At 42.4% G+C, this 18,521-nt stretch overlaps 1 protein-coding gene and 1 long non-coding RNA gene across 5 annotated transcripts in view; one reads left to right on the top strand and one right to left on the bottom strand.

Annotated features, from left to right (window-relative positions):
• The window catches only part of ATXN1 (ataxin 1), a 426,916-nt gene extending 419,690 nt beyond the window's left edge, over window positions 1–7,226 (bottom strand). The window contains exons 1-2 of one of the 2 annotated variants that reach the window (XM_070777661.1): window positions 7,061–7,226; window positions 4,831–4,940 (exon numbers count right to left, since the gene is read on the bottom strand). The gene's annotated coding sequence lies outside the window, so the exon portion shown is untranslated. Of the gene's footprint in view, window positions 1–4,830; window positions 5,004–7,060 lie in introns of those variants that run through there. The other variant, XM_070777663.1, reaches the window with a different exon arrangement.
• LOC109576881 (uncharacterized) lies at window positions 26–14,761 on the top strand. Of its 3 annotated transcripts, none has more exons than XR_002183445.2 (4): window positions 26–239; window positions 848–1,249; window positions 12,442–12,632; window positions 13,445–14,759. It is a non-coding gene; the product is annotated as an uncharacterized lncRNA (long non-coding RNA). The 3 variants fall into 3 exon arrangements; XR_011563302.1 differs by lacking the exon at window positions 26–239 and adding an exon at window positions 8,604–8,667 and having other exon boundaries at window positions 351–1,249; window positions 13,445–14,761; XR_002183444.2 differs by lacking the exon at window positions 26–239 and having other exon boundaries at window positions 367–1,249.
• Window positions 14,762–18,521: the final 3,760 nt, after the last annotated feature.

Genomic DNA, 18,521 nt, shown 5'->3' with positions numbered 1-18,521 from the left:
TCCCTCCTCCCTCCGCCCGCCCTCCCTCGCGCTCTCTCGCGCTCGCTCGCTTGCTCGCTCCAGTATGTAAATGTGTAATAGAAGCCAAATATGGAGCAGTTGGCTGCCGCCGCCGCAGCTCAAGGATCCGACTTCGCGGGGGTTGGGGGGGGGCCACCCTCCGGCGGGGCGGCGGGGCGAGCCGCTCTGAGCACCGCGAGCGCACGGCGCGGCCGCCGGCCGGCGCCCTTAACCCTTGGGTGCGCGCATCTCCGGGCCCGGCAGTCCCCCCGGGGAGGCGGGCGCGTTTCCCCGAGACCCGCTCGGGATCGGGGTGGCGGAGGGGGGGGGGGGGACGCGGGGCGGGAGCGGTGACCGGGACCGGAGGGGACAGTTCTTCCAGGTTTGGGAAAGGGGCGGGGAGCTGAAGCGATGAGGTAATTGGAGCGGTGACCGGTCGGTCCTCGCGCGCCTCCTCGGGTCCCTGCATCGAGTTGTGAAGGCACAGGCTGGGCGCGACTCAGGCACCCTGGAGGGACTCTCCGAGGGGTGCCGGGCTGCAAACCGGAGCCCGTGAAATCCCCTCTGGGGAAGCAGAGGTGGGCCGGTTCCGATCCCGACGTTCCCTTCGGGCGTGCGGAGAAGCGTCTTAAGAGGGCTGACTCCGACCTTCACGCACGTTAACCCTCAAACCGGTTTAGCTTCGGCGTTTTGGAACCCAGCCCACCGAGCCGCGGGGATCGCCTTGGCGTGCAACTCAGGAAAGTTTTAAGGGTCCTCCCCCTCAACCCCCCGTCTGCACGTGCACCCTCGCCTTTCCTGCCTGTGAAAGCTGGTGACCACCCTGCTCTCCTTTCTCTTTCTGCAGGTCCGGAAATCTGCTCAGAGCACGGAACTACCCAGCTCGAGCCTGGGTAGACGACCCGCGCACTCCTCTCGCCTCTAATTCGGAATCATTAATTTCATCGGAAATGAGGTAACCAGTGTAGGAGATAGAGAAAGCAAACCGAGCATCAGATGGCAGTTCTCGTGAATCCGCGCGGTAAGAACTTCCTCTGGACTCAGTTTTTAAAGTGCAGTTCTCAGTTCCTCGCCACCCGACCCTCCGTGGGTACCACCGCCAGGCATTAGCTGGAAGGGAAGGACTCTTCTTTGGACTGGTGGTACCTGGCCAACAGGTGTGCCACCTGGAGGAGGAGAAGGCACAGCCATGCTACAGGGAGCTCATTGCGGCGGCGTTCTCCTGGCTGCAGATAATTCTGGAAGGCCGGTAGGTGTCGGGCAACATTTGACCTTTTTCAGGTGCTTCGAACCAAATGGCTAGAAATAGAATCCCTCCACGTAAGTTTCTCTCTGAAAGTCTCCACTTGACTGCAAGTTGTATTTGAGAAATCTTTTGGCTTAATTTACTTATGATCTAACCGTTAGTCACCAACTGAAGCAGGATACAGAATCACCAAGAGAAATGTGTCAACTTTTAAACAACTGTATTGTAGAGCCAAGGTGTTGCAGAAATAAAAGCATCCTAACTAGGAAGGTGTAGTGCCCCGGAAATATTTCTCACATTTTGAAATACCATGCACATATACATGTCTATTTTAAAAGAACTACTACTGTTTACTCGTTTCTACAACTTTTTTTTTTCCACTTAAAAATCAATGATGGTTACAGTTTAAAGCCCGGCTTGGTCTAAAGTGACATTGTTGGTCTCATTACAGCCTCTAGTGGACAATTAAAATCAGTTTCCTGAAAAGGCTCTGCCTGGCGTTGTGTTCGTTGACAAGCATTATCAAGGTGAAGGTTAATAACCGGGTAATAATATCTTTTCTCCTGAATTGGCGAGTGGGTTTCTGAAAGGAGTAGAAGCTGTAGGCTCTGCAGGGAAAAGACCTATGCTTTGTGAGGCAGGTATTATTATTACTGGCCTGTGAATAAAAAGAGAACTTCTGCTCTTCATTTCAGATTCAGACAGCTTTCATAAAAAAATAAATTCATCTAAAATATTTTTATAACAGAAAATATTGGTTGCCATGTTTTTGGCTTAACTGAGATGCTTTCATTCCAACTCCTAATCTGCAGATTGTCCAATCCACCTCCACTCTATTTTTAGACATCTTACATTTAGACAATTTGGGGTTAAAGAAAAAAGCTAATACTTTCATTATTACACTGATGCAAGCAGTTATTATAACAACCTTAGACAAATTAAAACACATAATTCAGATTACAGTTAGTCAATTAATTTAAATGTTCCCTCAAGGAAGATAAATATGTTTATTACCCAAACAGTAAGAACAATTAATAAGAACTGTGTCATTTAGTTACTTAGCCATTAAGGTTAAAACCATAATCTGCCGTTAAAATCTGTAACTATTTCTTCCTGCAAGGTCCAGCATAAACATAATACTCACAATATAGTTTCATTACCTTTAGTACTGAAATGTTGTATTTTCAGATGGCAAAATATGAAATGTACAATCACAACTGGCCCTGATTTCTTTAAAAACAATACCTTCTCCAGCAAAGAAAAACTCAGTGAAAGAAGGGTTTTCAAGAAGCCAGTAAGCAACTCTGTAGTACTATGCTTCTATTCATAAACCTGGTACTACATTCATGCCAGCATGAGTTGAACTTTGCAATTAAAGGAGATTGAAAAATAAGGCCTGCTGAGCCTTCTTCCTCCTAATCTGTGTTCTGCATTGCTTGAACACTCATATCTACTTCACTGTTAGGGTAATGTCTACTTTTAAAGGTTTAAAATGGCCTATCAAGTATATTTTATATCATATAATTATATATCACATCGTACTTCTGAAAGCATAGTCTTCAGAGCAGCATCTGGAAGCTTTTTAGACCTTCAGAGAGTTCTACCCGAGACCTACTGAATCACAGTGTAACCAACATCCCTACCCCACCCCAACCCCCGACCCCACAGTGATTGCTGAGTGCATTACCCTGTCTACACTCCAGGGCTCTGTCTAGATGAATTTATTCGCAAACGTGGAACTTGATTCTTCAATGTATTCCTTTTTATTCCCTTCCCTTTTATTACTTTGCACTTTTCAAATGAAAAATCATTAACATTCTATGCTTTGGTCAAACAGTACTGCATTTCAGAAGGGTTATGCACAAATCTGCATCATCATTGCCAAGGGAACACTCTGTAAGGAATATACCAGGGTCTTGGACATGGAGGTTTTCTTCAGGGCAGCAGAGGGAGCACAAGAGTGCTTAATAAAGCAAGTGTACAGGCCCTTCAAATCGCAAGGGCTTTTTAATTGTAGAGTATGTCTTCATTGGAGGTAGCCTCTTACACAGTTCAAAGACAAGCAAACACAAAGGGCTCAGCGGCTTGTAACAACTAAGTAATAGAGTGGATTGGAAGCTAAATAGTCAGTAGCATATAGATATAATTATTTACAGTTTCAGGCTTGAATTCTTAAAGTGGGCCTCAATAGTCATACTTGAGAAAGATGCCTTATCTTTTCTACCGTGAAAAATAAAGATATACAACACGGAGTAAGGCAAGTAAGAGTCACTCCTGTTTCTCTAAAAATCTTGGGGTCAATTAACTCAATATGATATCAGATAAGTTCACTTCATTTGGAATCAGATATGTTGCTGAAAGGAGAGGTATTTCTTAGTGTGTTTACTTTCACAGTCATCTTAGGGGGTTATCCTCTATGTTTGTAGAAGGGTAGATTTATGTTTCAATTATATCAATGTAGCTTTTCATACTTTTTACAGTCCTTCCACATTGCATCTTCCAGTGGTTCTGGGAGATGGATGAGATGGCTATAAAGCTCAGCCTCTAAAAAGTTTTGGAATTGGCTCATGCCTGAACAGTATTGAGTTGTTTAATGATGAACAAGTCATTAACTTATTACTAATGAACAAGTGAGTAACCCACTGATTTGTTCAGAAATGAGGGAAATCATAGAGGTTGAAGACCCAGCAACATGTTCTTTATAGTTTTTAAGATTTTTCGAGTTATCAGATAGTAAATATTTAATAATTGAATATTTAAATAAGAAACTTATGAACAACAGAGACAGTCTTCATTCTCGAGCTATATTTTTATGTGTTTATCACTTATTTACCAGCAGCTGTTCATTTTGCATTTACAATAACGAGGCCCTGAGACTATAAAGATGAGTAAGACATTTCCGTCTGCAAGGAGCTCATAGCAAAACAAACCTTATCTTTTGAAAAATGTCTATTTTTACCATGATAAAACTTAAAAGATTCATAGTTAATTGTTCCAGTACCTCTCAGAAGCAGTATATTGATCAGACTTCCGAATACAAGGCTCAAACACTAGGATCATTGAAAATGTGGTTGGGGATCAGGGAATTGTGTAAATCATCAGCCAAAGTTATTTATAAAGCTAATATTAATATTTCAAATTTGTAAAACAACCAAAATGTAAAGATACAACATATATTTTATCTGATATCCTTGCCTATCCAAAAAAGAAAAAAAAAAATCACAGTAAATTTAAATGGTCAGCATTTAATAATTTATATCTTTTTCTTAAAAAATTGCTAAAAAGAATTTCCTCCAGGCTAAAGAAAGATCTGCCAAATTTCAACCTGCAGCAATTTGTTATGGTTGTGTAATAAAACCCCCAAAGTTAGTGGAAACACTGACAGTTCTTTAACCACGGTATTATAAGGAGAGTGGTAGCCTATATATATCATTTAAAAATCTGAGCAAACCATAGTATGCTTACAAAACCAATATGCTTTCCTTAGACTGCACTTCCAAATAAAGCTGAGAGACCAGAGAAGTAAAATAAACTAAAAACAAAAGTGAAAACCACTCACACAATAGACTCTGAGGTCAACTCACCACACCCAAACTGAAGTCACTGGGCTCTGTTCTTGGCATGGAGACTCTTAAAAGACATGCTTCTGAATCAGCTTTCTTGACCCTCCACCAAACTGTAGCACCACAGGCTTCTGGGTAATGAATGTGACATCAGCAATAGTCAAGAGTGAAATTAAAATCATTGTGTTTAAACATCTGCTGACAGTTTATGACTTAATAGTACACATATTAGGCAATTTTAAATAAGATTCTGTCTACAATGAAAACAAAAACAAGTGCTTTGGCATAGGTCTGCTGCTGCTGCTAAGTCGCTTCAGTCGTGTCCGACTCTGTGCGACCCCATAGATGGCAGCCCACCAGGCTCCCCTGTCCCTGGGATTCTCCAGGCAAGAACACTGGAGTGGGTTGCCATTTCCTCCTCCAATAGCATAGGTCTAGTACTGTCCAATATGATTGTTAAGCACTTGAGATGGGCTGTAATTGTAAAATATACCTTGGATTTTAAAGACTTGAAACATATACGTACATACACATGCACATATATACACATAAATTCATATAGTATCTCAATGTTTATATTGATTAAATGTTAAAATGAAAATATTCTACATATATTAGGTTAAATTAAAATATTGTTAAAATTAACTTACCTGTTTCCTTTTACATTTTACTGTGACTACTATAAGATTCACAATGCCATGTGTCCATTATGTTTCTGATGGACAGCACTAGTAAAGACAGTGGGGCTGGGGAGGTGTAGGAATTAGTTCTAAGAACCATAGTTGGAGACCTTATTGCAGTAGTGTAGTAGGTAATTTCGGAGAAGGCGATGGCACCCCACTCCAGCACTCTTGCCTGGAAAATCCCATGGACAGAGAAACCTGGTAGGCTGCAGTCCATGGGGTCACGAAGAGTCGGACACAACTGAGTGACTTCACTTTCACTTTTCACTTTCATGCATTGGAGAAGGAAATGGCAACCCACTCCAGTGTCCTTGCCTGGAGAAGAATCCCAGGGACGGGGGAGCCTGGTGGGCTGCCGTCTATGGGGTCATACAGAGTCGGACACAACTGAAGCGACTTAGCAGCAGCAGTAGGTAATCTGGTTACTTTTCTACCTTCCTGAGATTCCCCCCTTGCAGTGTATAACACTGACCTTGAAAAGTGAGTGTTAGTCACTCAGTCATGTCTGACTCTTTGGGACCCCATGAACTGCAGCCTGCCAGGCTCCCCTGTCCATGGAATTCTCCAGGCAAGAATACTGGAGTGGGTTGCCATTCCCTTCTCCAGAGGATCTTCCTGACCCAGGGATTGAACCCAGGTCTCCTGCATTGCGGGCAGATTCTTTACCAGCTAAGTCACCCGGGAAGCCCAACATGGACTTTACTCCTTATTAAAATGATCTGTGAGAGTAAGCTATTGGTAAATGCATAATCCTGAGATATGCTATGGGCCAGCAAACAAAAATTTGTTAGGCTTTATGTTAGACTAAAAATTTGTTAAGAGTCAGTCTCTCGGGGTGGGGTAGGGACAGGCCTCAGATACTTTGCCACCCTGGGAAGCTGATGGAAAACTTGTTCTCTGTTTTAGAAAGCACACACTTTCTGGAGTGACAGCTGAATGGTTGAGGGTGACATCTTTTAATAAGAAATGGCTTTAGGCGTGGATAATGAAAAGTATACAGTTACTGCTTCACTAGAAAACAAATCAAAGCCAAAAGGAAATCTGTGGGTTTTTTTTTTTAACAATTTCTAAAATATTTAGTACAATAGGACATGTCCAGAAATGAGATGAATTTTAACCATTACCATTTATTTTGCAAGCAAGACCTAGATACATTTTCATCAATATAAGTATTATCAACATTGAATGTACTGCAGTGACTTATGAAGTAACAGAATTTGTGGTTTTATGCATCTATAGAACATAGCTCTTCTTATATGAAATTAAAATGAACATTTTAAGGCTCAGAATGAGTGAATTGAACTTTGCTCAGTATTGGCCAGGAGCATTTGGAAAGCTATTAAAAGCACGTCATTAACAACTTGGCATTTTGTTTCCTCGAAAGAAATATATTTTCCAAATTAAAACCAAAGCCCAAAGCCACCATTGTTTACACTTAAGATAGAGGCTGTTGATAGGTTGTGAGGGTAAAGCTTGGGGTGCCTTCAAACTAAGATCAGGGAGAACAATAGCCATCACATTGTTATTCTGACTTCAAGACATTAAAACACATAGCTATAAGCTCTTACCGTGCCTTTGTTTTTCTTGAGTCTGTTTCGGCTAGGAAAAGCTGATCCAAATGCAGGTCAGAGTTTAAGACAATTATTTTATGAGGAATTTACCAAGTTTACCCCAAAGAGGAAGAGTCAGAGAAAAATGCATTGGCAAACTTTGCCTTTTGACATAAACAAGTAGAGGAAACTGTCCGTGTCAGGATTTCAGCAGGGTTTGTCAGGCAGTTTGTTATTTGCAGAAGCCCTGTGGGGCAGGGCCGCTCCACAGTTTAACTGCTGGGTAACTTTGGGGAGCTCTCAAGACTGATGACTGAAGATCCAAATTTGCTTTGTGCCCTGGCACTGACATGGAGCGATTGCTCCTGCTGTCCATGCTCTCTGACCGAGCCGACTAATAGCACTCAGGCTTCAACTGTAAATTACAAACAATCCCTTTTTAAGTACAAAATGAATGCACAGAATGGAAGACCCTGTCAGCTAGAATGCAAGTAAATCAAGTAGAAAAAGACAAACGGTTCACTCACACCACTTACAGCCAGATTCTTATTCTGCTAGCCATACTGTCATGGGAGAACTTTTCTTTTTTTGTCAGATATAAAGAGAAATTAATACGCCCATTGTAATTCTAATCAACATGCCAGCCATCAACGGAAGCATCTCCTCTGAAAGCCGATCAGGCTTCAAGGTGATGCTTCCCAACCCCTCCCCCTACCTCTGGTTTAAAACTTGTAGCTGAAATACCAATAGTAAGACCATGTGACCCCAGCACTCCCAGCGCCAGCTTTTCTGCAGTCAATTTCATAATGACTTCGCTCCGCCTCTCAGCTCAGCACTTCCTTCCCCCTCACTCCTCTCGCCCCCACCCCCAGCAATGAATCATCGCGCATTTAAAGAGACTTAGATGACCCAGCGTGAACTTTACTGGCATCCTGTACATTCTTATGCCAAAAAAGGGAGTTGCTCTGTGGCAGAAACCTCACCAGATCCCGGTGCTGATCTGAGAGGCAGCAAGATTGGGAGCTTATCTAGGAAGATCAGTGAGGAGTTAATTTTCCTAGATCCTGGTGGTGATTCAGAATTGCCTATCTCAGTTCACGATCAGGTTTTTAAGAACCCAGTTCAGCTCTCTGTGCAGAAAGGAATATATCAGAGAAAAAAATGTTGGCACATCTCCTTTATGCAATCAGGGCAGAGGAATTTATACCACATCAGCCTTTTGATTTCTTCAGATCTGGCTGAGGGCGGGGTTTCCATATTTGTGCTTTGGCAAATGTGTCCAAGAACGAACTCCGCCTTAGAGATGCTCCTAGAGTTCCTCAGGTTACTGTGTGCTGATTTGTGCATTTATCAAAACCAGAAACATCTCTGCCTCTTCCTTTCTTTAATACCATTTCTTAGTAATAGAGATTAAGCAGACAATCTGGGCGTTGCTTTTAGACACTCTTCACCCTACTTAAGGCGTAAAGGGATCGCCTAAATAACATTGTGTTTTTCCATATACTTTCTCCCTACCTGGGAAGCCCTTCTCTGCAGGGTAATTTTTATTCCCATCCTCCAGGATCCAGCTCAAGCACCAACATTTCTGCGAAGTTATCACAAGAGTTTGTGGCTCTGCCCAACGTGTGAGTCAGCTAAGTGCTATTTTCTTATTCTTTTTATTTATACAATTTTTTTTTTAACTCTGACAGAAAAGAAAAAAATCAGGGCCGTAAGCACAGATGGAAAGAGTCTCCTAAATGAGAGCGTCTCTTATCTAATATTTCCTGTTACTCCCAAACCCGTCTGACCTCCACTTACAATTTCACATGTCACTGTTTTCCTTTTATTGCTCCATTTATGTGGCACCCCAACTAGTCAGTTCTCCCTGCGAGTTCCCATTGTTGTGGGTTGACTTGTGTTCCCGGAGAGATATATTAGTCCCCAGTGCCGTGAGTATGGCTTTATTTGGAAATAGAGTCTCTCCACATAGGTGGCGCTAGTGGTGAAAAACCCACCTACAATGCAGAAGACACCAGAGACGCTGGTTCCCTCCCTGGGTTGGGAAGATCTGCTGGAGGAAGGCATAGCAGCCCACTCCAGTATTCTTGCCTGGAGAATCCCATGGACAGAGGAGCCTGGTGGGCTACAGTCCATAGGGTCCCAAAGAGTCAGACATGACTGAAGTGATTTAGCATGTACAGATGTAATTAGTTGAGATAAAGTCTTACTGGATTAGGGTGGACCCTATGTCCAATATGACTACCATCCTCCTAAGAACAGGAGTCACAGAAGAGACACGGGGGAGAAGGAGCAGCCACATGAAGACAGAGGCAGAGACTGGAGCTATGCTCCCCCCAGCCAAGGAAAGCCAAGAATGGCCAGAAACCACGGAGAGCTAGAAGAAGCAAGGAAAGATTCTTCCGTAAAGCCTCAGAGGGAACAGGTCCCTGCTGACACCTTGACGTTAGGCTTCTGGTCTCCAGAATTGTGGGAGAATAAATTTCTCTTGTTTGAGGCCACCCAATTTTTTTTTTACCACAGCCCCAGGAAATTCAGACACCGTTTCTACAAGAGCAATGGCAACAGATGCGTTGCATTCTTTCTTGTCTGTATTTACATAGATGGCCCACTGTCTTCCCTCTATAGATACACATCGGTAATCAGTTCTGGATGTGTGTTTGCTCTTCTAGCCATGACCACAACAATAAACAAAAGTTGCGGTGGAATAGGAAAGCTGGCAAGAGAGTTCTAGAACTACCTTCCCATCCTCCCAGAAACACCGGGCTTCTGGCCCAGGCACAGAGGTTGCAGAGGTCTGAGATAGACCTGTCTCCTCCCACACTGGGCCACAGCTCAAAGGTCTTCCCAGGGCTCCTCGGCTCCCTCTACTGGTGCCAGGATGCCACAGCAGCTCTCCTCTTGAGAAGTGGCATTTCAGGGACTTCCCTCGTGGTCCAGTGGCTAAGCCTCCGCACTCCCAATGCAGGAGACCTGGGTTCCATTCCTGGTCAAGGAACTAGATCCCGAATGCTGCAACTGAGAGTTCACATGCTGCACCCAAAGATCCTGCTTGCCACAACGAAGATGGGAGATCCTGTGTGCAGCACTTAAGACCCACGGCAGCCAAATAAATAAACAAATATTTAAAAAATAAATAGATAAAACTTTAAAAGAAAAAGAAGTGGTATTTCTCTGTGTGGAGTAGGGGTGAGGAAAATACTAAAAACACAATTAATTGTTTGGCACGGAGGAGGAAATACAACCCCCAAAACTGCTGCCCTTTTTGTAAACTGTTCATTTGAGTCTTATAAAAGTCCTTAGGAAAAACTCAGTCTGAGTCCCATCTTTCAAAAGCACATCCGGAAGCTCGTTGGTTTCAAGAAGCTTCCCCCAGCAGGTGGAGGGAGGCCTTCCACTGGAGCCTAGAATCCCTAAGTGTCTGTTCTCAGAGTCTCCATGAGAAGGATGGTACAGTCCTCACACACTCATCTCAGGAAGTGGGAGCTCCGTCCTTCCAAGGGCTCAGGCCAAGAAGCACCTTGACTCCTCTCTTTCTTTCACACCCCCACATCCAACCTGCCGCCAAATCCAATTTTTACCCTCTAAAAATGTATCCGGACCATTTCTCACCACCTGGGCTGCTGCTGCTGGAGCGGAACCACCACCACCCTTCATCAGAATGTTCGGACTGAACTCCTGAATCCTCTGTCTGCTTCCACCGTGTCGGCCTCAGGCCTGACTGGGGCGTCTGCGTGAGGTGATGCCACAGCTTTGCTCGAAAGCGTGTGAAATGTCATCTTCCACCTGGAGTCAAAGTCCTCCCGTGACCTCCGAGGTTGCACACCGTCGGGATGCCCTCTGTCTTTCAGATCCCCTGCCTCTCTCTCTCCTCCTCAGTCCCACAGCTCCGGCCCCAAACAAACCAGGTGCTCCCTTGCCTCCGGGCCTTTCCTACTTGCTGGTCCTTTGGCTTGGAATGCTGAATATCCACATGGCTCGCTCCATCACTTTCTTCAGCGTTTTTGCTTAGGAAATTAAAAACCTCCCAGCAAAGCCTGCTCTGACCACCCTACTTAAAACTGGACCCCTGACTTTCCTGATCCACTTTGCTCTGCTCTGTTATTCCATCGATGTGTTACCTTAGAACGTTCTGAGTCATTTCCTTTATTTATTTTTTGTCGAGAGCAGAGGTTTTATCTGTTGTATTCACAGATAAACCCCAAATATCTAGAACAGTCCTTGGCACACGACAGACTAAAGGTTTATCAACCATTTAAATGAATTAATGAGTCAGTAATATTTTTCAGGACCTACTATGTGCAAGGTTTTAAGTTCTAGCACAATGATTCCCTCATTATAGGCTAATCCAAAACCAACGCATTGTGTCCACATGTTCTATTGATCTTTGACTTAATCATATCTGGTACGCCTAGTAAGACTGGATCAGAAAGAGCTGAATTCATAGTCAGGCTCAGATTTGTGAAGGACTTTTTAAAAACAAAATTTGAAACCAGAATTGAAGACAATGTACAAACCTGACAGCAAGTTTTGAGGAAAAACAGAAAAAGCATAGTGCCAGCTTTCAGTAATAATAATTGTTAAAAGCTGCCATTTATCAAGCTGTTATTCTGTGCCAGGCAACGTGGGAAGAGCTTGGCAGATGTCATTTCATCTAAATCCCCACCGCAGTCGGGTGACCTTGAGATCATGCTTCCCATTTCTTTGATGATTAAACTGAGGCTGGCAGTTTAAGGGGACCTGCCCAAGGTCCAAGCTCACCCAGCACTGGTTTCAAGGTAGGAAGCTATCCACTTACACAGCCTGAGAGTTTTTAACAAGTCATTACCTGAATGATACAGGCCAAGTGGAGTCGTAACACTGCATTGTAATTATTTTGGCTAAAGCAACACTTTTAGTAGAACTCTCTATTAGATTTTATTTTTGAGTGAATAATATATGTCCCAGAAATTAAAACTAGTGATGCTTATTGAGGACTGAATATTCCTACATAAGCCAAGTGGCTTCAAAGCAACCTAACTGGTTTCCCAACTTGCCAAACTATACTCCAGCTTATGATTTTTATCCATGCTGCTACATGGCTGCCATGACTCTCACTTGAAGCCCATGGTCACATTCTGAGGACCCTTTCCTCTCAGAAATTGTGTCTGGAATCTGACACATTCCATCATAGTAAGGTCTAAATAGATTGTAAAGGGCCCACATGAGTTTCCAAGCCTAACTGAAAGTTTAACTTCCTTTCTGTTGACCTGGGTTTGACTTCTCTTGTTCTACTCTTGAACTTCCCAAAGGCCACTGTCACCAGAACTCAAGGCCAGGATCTCAAAGTAACCTGGCCATACAAAGGCGTATAAAACACTACCACCTGTTCACAGACTCACTCCACTTTATATTTGCAGGAAACAATCCTAGAAGCTGAAATACTTCCAGAGTTCAACAGTCTGGGAAATTTAAAAGAGGGAGGAAAAAAGCCCTTCATCCAAAGATCTGAGGACAGAACTCTGTTCTTTGAGGATGGGAGGAGGTAAGAAGACCCTATTCATGGCTGCAGGAGAGGAAAAGAGACCCACAAGGAAACTACCAACAGATGGTAAATACATTTTTAATTCTTCTGTCATACTGTGTGGACTTGTACACATTTGTCCTGCTGTGTTAGGCTCCAGAAATAGCTAGCCATGGAATTGCAGAACAGTTCGGCTGCAATTTGAGATTTAGGAAACCATGCTGGCTGACAAAACAGGAAAGGCTCATAGTAGGATGGAGTGGATTTGCTCCCGGTTTGCAGCTCTTCCATGTGGCATCCGCTGTAGCTCTTAGTGCAGAAGAGTCTCTCACATGTCAGGTCTCATTGATGACGTTTTAAAACATACTATTTCAAATGGTCCCCCGAGCTCTAGTTACAATTATTCAACACTGACATGATCCACTCGGTAACTCCCAAAGGTTAAAAGGAGTGCAATCCATTTATTTATGGATTCTGAGTCTTCCGGGGAACATCACAAACACATATGGCAGCCTGGAGCCCTAAACCTAGCTTTTCTCATACTTTTTGTTTTGATCTAGTGTTCCCATGGAACATCATGGGAATTCTAATGCCAGGAAAAAGACCAAATATGATAATGGATTTCTCTGAAAGGAACCTAGGGAGATAGGATGTTAAAGCACATTCAATTGACTCTGGATCTAAGAAGTGACCTGAGATGGGTACTGGGAAATGAGTTAGGTTCCCAGTCCCATCACCATCTCTCAGTGCATCAGCAAGAAAGAAAAAGTGGATGTGGAATAATGGGGAGAGGGTGGGCTATTCCTTAATCATGATCTAGAAATATAACTTACACAATTGCTAGACCTGGAAGGATCCTTACAGAATCTAGTTCAATTTTTTTTCCTTTCATTTTATAGACAGGAATCACCGCCAAAGAGTTGCAAGAAATTGGCAGAGACTATACTGGTTGGTGGCAAATTCAGTTCTGGAACCCAAGACATCTATTTCTCGGTTCAACGTGTGTTCTGTTTTAACACCCACGGACATTTCCGTGATAAGCAAAGTCCAATTCTAGAAGACCTTTCTCATGGTAATCTTCCCTCTTGAGTTCTTGTAAGAGGATAGAATCTCTGACTGGTCTGTGAATGTTTGTAGATATTCTTTATAGCTAAGCTTTCAAGTTTAAATATTTGGGGTTAATTTTTGTTCTAAGCCCCTGGGGACTGTGTCTAGATTATATAGCTATCACACAATTTGGCCCAGCTGGGATCCTCTTTTCATGAAATAGCAAGGAAGACTGGTACATAGGGATTAAGAAGCATTGGCAAAAGAGAGCAGTCTTAATGCAATGACTTCCCACCCCGAGCTTTACTGGCCTAAGAATTTCTCCTGGCCTTAACTGAAGAGAGGGGTGTGCGTGTGTGAGAAGTCGCTTCAGTCGTGTCTTATTCTTTGTAACCTCATAGACTGTAGCCCGCCAGGCTCCTCTGCCCATGGAATTCTCCAGGCAAGATTACTGGAGTGGGTTGCTATGCCCTCCTCCAGGGGAATCTTCCTGACCCAGGGATCAAACCCATCTCTCTCACATCTCCTGCACTGGCAGGCGGGTTCTTTACTGATAGCACTGGAAGAGAGGGGTAGGTAAGAGCAAAAAGGGGTTTTTATCTTCTTAGTGAAGGAACTGAGAAGGCAATGGCACCCCACTCCAGTACTCTTGCCTGGAAAATCCCATGGACAGAGGAGCCTGGTGGGCTGCAGTCCATGGGGTCGCTAAGAGTCAGACACGACTGTGCGACTTCACTTTCATTTTTCACTTTCATGCATTGGAGAAGGAAGTAGCAACCCACTCCAGTGTTCTTGCCTGGAGAATCCCAGGGCCGGGGGAGCTGGTAGGCTGCCGTCTGTGGGGTCGCACAGAGTCGGACATGACTGAAGCGACTTAGCAGCAGCAGCAGCAGTGAAAGGAAGTATACTGAAACAGTTCAGAACTTCTCAATTTGTTGAAATCTTGATTTTGCTTATTTTAAGTTTATATAATACTAATTATATCCTTGTTTGAATGTCCTATATATTCATAGATCATTTTTTCCAGTGGGTACATATGTTTGTTAACAAAAACTATTCTCAATCAACTATTATAAAAAATGTTATTTTTTGCTGTTTGTTTTTTTTTAAGAAAGTTAATCAGTAATTCATGGCTACTTTAGCAATAAAGTCTTCTAAATTTTGCATTTTTATTCAGCCTTTTAATTTCTTGTTCCTGCATGTGATTTTGGCAATGTTTTATTCTATTTTTACGGTGGAGAAATATTGGCATTCTTTGCTTTGAGAATCAATTTGACCCTTTTGACTACTCTGGCTAGTTTTACTGGCTCTCTCCATTGTCTGGTTACAGATTTGTGGGTGGGGGGAGGGTAGAATTATCTTAAGTGAATTATTTCTAGGGAAGCAGTAATAAAGGCACACTTCAGGTTATTTCATTCCTGTGATCCAAATTTGATTATCTAGCTGATATCACTGGGGACATTTGCAGCTTTAATAATTACATCTCAAGGCCTAAAGAAAAAAAGAAGAAAAATTACATTTACTACATATTCACATGCAGCCTTTCAGAGACTTACCAGAGCCTTTCAGAGACAAACTGAAAGCCTGTTTGGCTGCTTTAAAAAAAAAAAAAAAAAAAGGATTGATATCAAGATTCTGCTTTAAGAGTTCAAGCTCAGTTGACACTTTGTTCTTTCAAAAAAAAAAAACCAAAAGCTAGATTTAAACAACTGTTTTGGTAGAAGGGTTTAGTATTGCTTATCTGAAAGAGTGAAAAACCCAAGCTATTGATTTTACCTTTCCTTTTGGAGGACAGTTTTAGGATTTTTTTTTTTTTTTTTTGGCCCCCAGAAAGTTTTGAGGCTCTGATTCATGTTAAAAGTGCCTTGTTCCATTATAAACCAACACAGCTTTGAAGCTGTCTCCACTTCTAGGTCAAGGGCTCTCCCTGTGGCCAGATGCCAGTTTTATCCTTGGACTCTCATGATCCTCGGAAATAAATCAACTTTCCAGTAAAATCCTATGACTGCTCTGTTTTACATAAAAGTGTGCAGCCTGGGGCTGTGATATTATTTTGTATTTTAGGTGGAGAAGAAGGGAAAGAAAACATTCATTATTGCTGAGAGACAACTCCAAATGGAGCCATAATTATGGATATCAGAGGGCAGCTGGGTACCATACTCACTCTCCCAGCAGCACCTAGAACCCCAAAGCTTATTATTGATGTGGAAACAAACACACAGATGACTGTGAAGTGTTCTAATCCACATGTGGCAAGGGTCAATACAGTCCATGAGTTAAGAAAGCACTGAGTAGGTTGCCTCTTAGGTCAAAATTTCTTCCTTGTGGCAGGAAAAAAAAAAAAAAAGAATGAATTACTACTAAACATAGCAATACAGATGAATCTCGAAATGTTGAAAAATAAAAGCGGCTACACGTGAAATAAGGTCTCCTGTATTGTTTCACTTGTATAAAATTCAAAATCATACAAGACTAATCTATCATGTTAGAACTAAATATATAGTTTACTTTTGATGAGGGAAAGGATCGTGCCAGATAGGGGGCATGAAGATGCTTCCAGGAGGCCAGAAAATTCCATTTCTTGACCCAGGTGATGGACCCAGAGGTGGGTTCACTTCGTGGTAATCCATTAAGCCATATACCTGTGATCTGGGTGGTTTTTACGATAAGAATGATTTACTTCAATTTAAAAGTTTAAAAATAATATTCACATTGGGAAAGACAAATTTAAGACATATTAGAAAAGCATTCTGCTAATTAAATATTGGATATTTATATTTGTAGAGGAAAAATAGACAATTCAAATGAGCTAAAGGAAAAAAAACGTGCAAAACTTCAGTGTAGGACGATGGGAACACTCCCACCCTGCTGCAGAGAGTATTCATTGCTACTGCTGCATTTGGCTTTATCTATTAAAGATATACACATCTGGTGACCCAGATTCCCATCCCTGGGTGTATATCCAATAGAAATACGTGCATGTGAGCACCAAAAGAATAGCAACTCCATTCATAATGGCCCCAAACTGAAAACAAGTTGTCTACCAACAGTAGAGTAGATAAAATGTGGTATTATTATATCCAACCTTGGAATACTATACAGCCTTTCAAAAGGAATGAACCATAATACCCTTAGCATAAATGAAGCTGAGAAATCTAATGTTAAAAGATAGAAGTTAAAAAAAAAAGGCATGTGTTCCCATTTACTTAAAGTCCAAAAAATAAGAAAAGATAAATATGTGAAAATATCAATACACACTTGGGTGGAAAAACTAAAGAAAAGGAAAAAAGAAGTTATCATAAAAGTAAGGGTGCTGGGGAGAGGGTGGGTTGTGAGTGGGAAGGGGTGGATGGACAGCCCCTGGGCCATATTCAATTTCTTGATTTGAGTAATGGTTATGTGAGGGCTCACATAATAAAAATTTATGAAATTATACTTTTATATATCATACACTTTCTCTAATGTATATTTCACAATAAAAAGGGTATAAAAATCACATGAAACCCAATTACTCAGTGATAGTTATCAATTTAACACTTTGATATGTATATTTTCCAGACCTTCTTTAATGCAATATGTACATCTTACCCACACGGCTTTGTAGCCTTTAATTTTCGTTTTCTTTAATGATTGGATCTCCCAGAAGAAACTCTTGGGTTTTTTTGTTTTCAATTTCCATTTAATTTTAACTAAGAGTAAATATCATACAAGCTTTATGCCCCTTTGGAAGGCTAAAGCCATGGAGTGGCTTTCAGGAAATTAGGTTGCTTTAACCTAAGCTACAGTGATTCATAAACCAATCTGCAGGATTTTGTCGTAGCTCATGGGAGACTTTTACTTCTCTGTTAATAATGCTGCAGCTTCAAAAGAGAAAAGCCTCTTTCCACCTCTTCGGTGTGCTGCCTCTTCAAAAGGAAAGGCCAGCCAGTGAGGGGAAAGGCCAGTATGGGAGTGGTCAGGAGGCTTGCGGGGAGGAGGAGGTCACCCTAAAATGTATTCTAATACTCATCATGCTGATCCTGACCTAGGAAATATTATAAAGTACTGAAATCGAACAAAAAATGATCCAGATGCTTTAAAAAAAAAAAAAGTCGTTCCGTTGCTCTCCTTGCCCAGAGGGCAGTCCAAGTTTCCTTCCCTCTGCCTGGAACACGCTGCTCCTCCCCATCGCCTGATCAGCAAGCATCCTCCACTGTTCTCCTTTACCCTTTTCATCATCTGCATATTTCATCCTCCCCAACATTACATGGTTGAAGAAACCTTCTATGACCACCCAAGCAACAGCTTCATGGCACCCTGAACCTACCACATCACAGCGCTGGTCACCTTATTTTGAAATAGCCTATTTTCTTGTCCACAAATATGCTGCTAATCCATAAGCTTCACACATGCAAGGACATGCATGTCCTTCACGCACGCATGTCTGTTTCACCATTGAAACTGCCAGCTCTAGTGCACACTGGCACCCAATAAATACAGTTATTGAATGGGTGAAAAACAGTTGTGAAATGAGATGGAGTGTGAGGAGTGGAGCTGGGATTTAAATTATGCTCTTCCAACTCACTTCACCCATTAAACACAAATGGCTTCAAAGAGTCCAATCAAACCAACACAGGATGGTGTGAAGCTTTAAATTCTACAATGGCTTCATTTCAAATACTCTGTGTGACCTCAGAGACAGCAGCCCACCAGGCTCCCCCGTCCCTGGGATTTTCCAGGCAAGAACACTGGAGTGGGTTGCCATTGCCTTATCCAATGCATGAAAGGGAAAAGTGATAGTGAAGTCACTCAGTCGTGTCTGACTCTTTGCGATCCCATGGACTGCAGCCTACCAGGCTCCTCCGTCCATGGGATTTTCCAGGCAAGAGTGCTGGAGTGGGGTGCCATCACCTTCTCCAACTAGTGAAAGAATCTACTGGCCAATGAAGG

Source organism: Bos indicus, chromosome 23, assembly GCF_029378745.1.
Source record: "Bos indicus isolate NIAB-ARS_2022 breed Sahiwal x Tharparkar chromosome 23, NIAB-ARS_B.indTharparkar_mat_pri_1.0, whole genome shotgun sequence".
NCBI classification, from domain to species: Eukaryota; Metazoa; Chordata; class Mammalia; order Artiodactyla; family Bovidae; genus Bos; species Bos indicus.
This window is presented reverse-complemented; position numbering and strand designations above follow the sequence as displayed.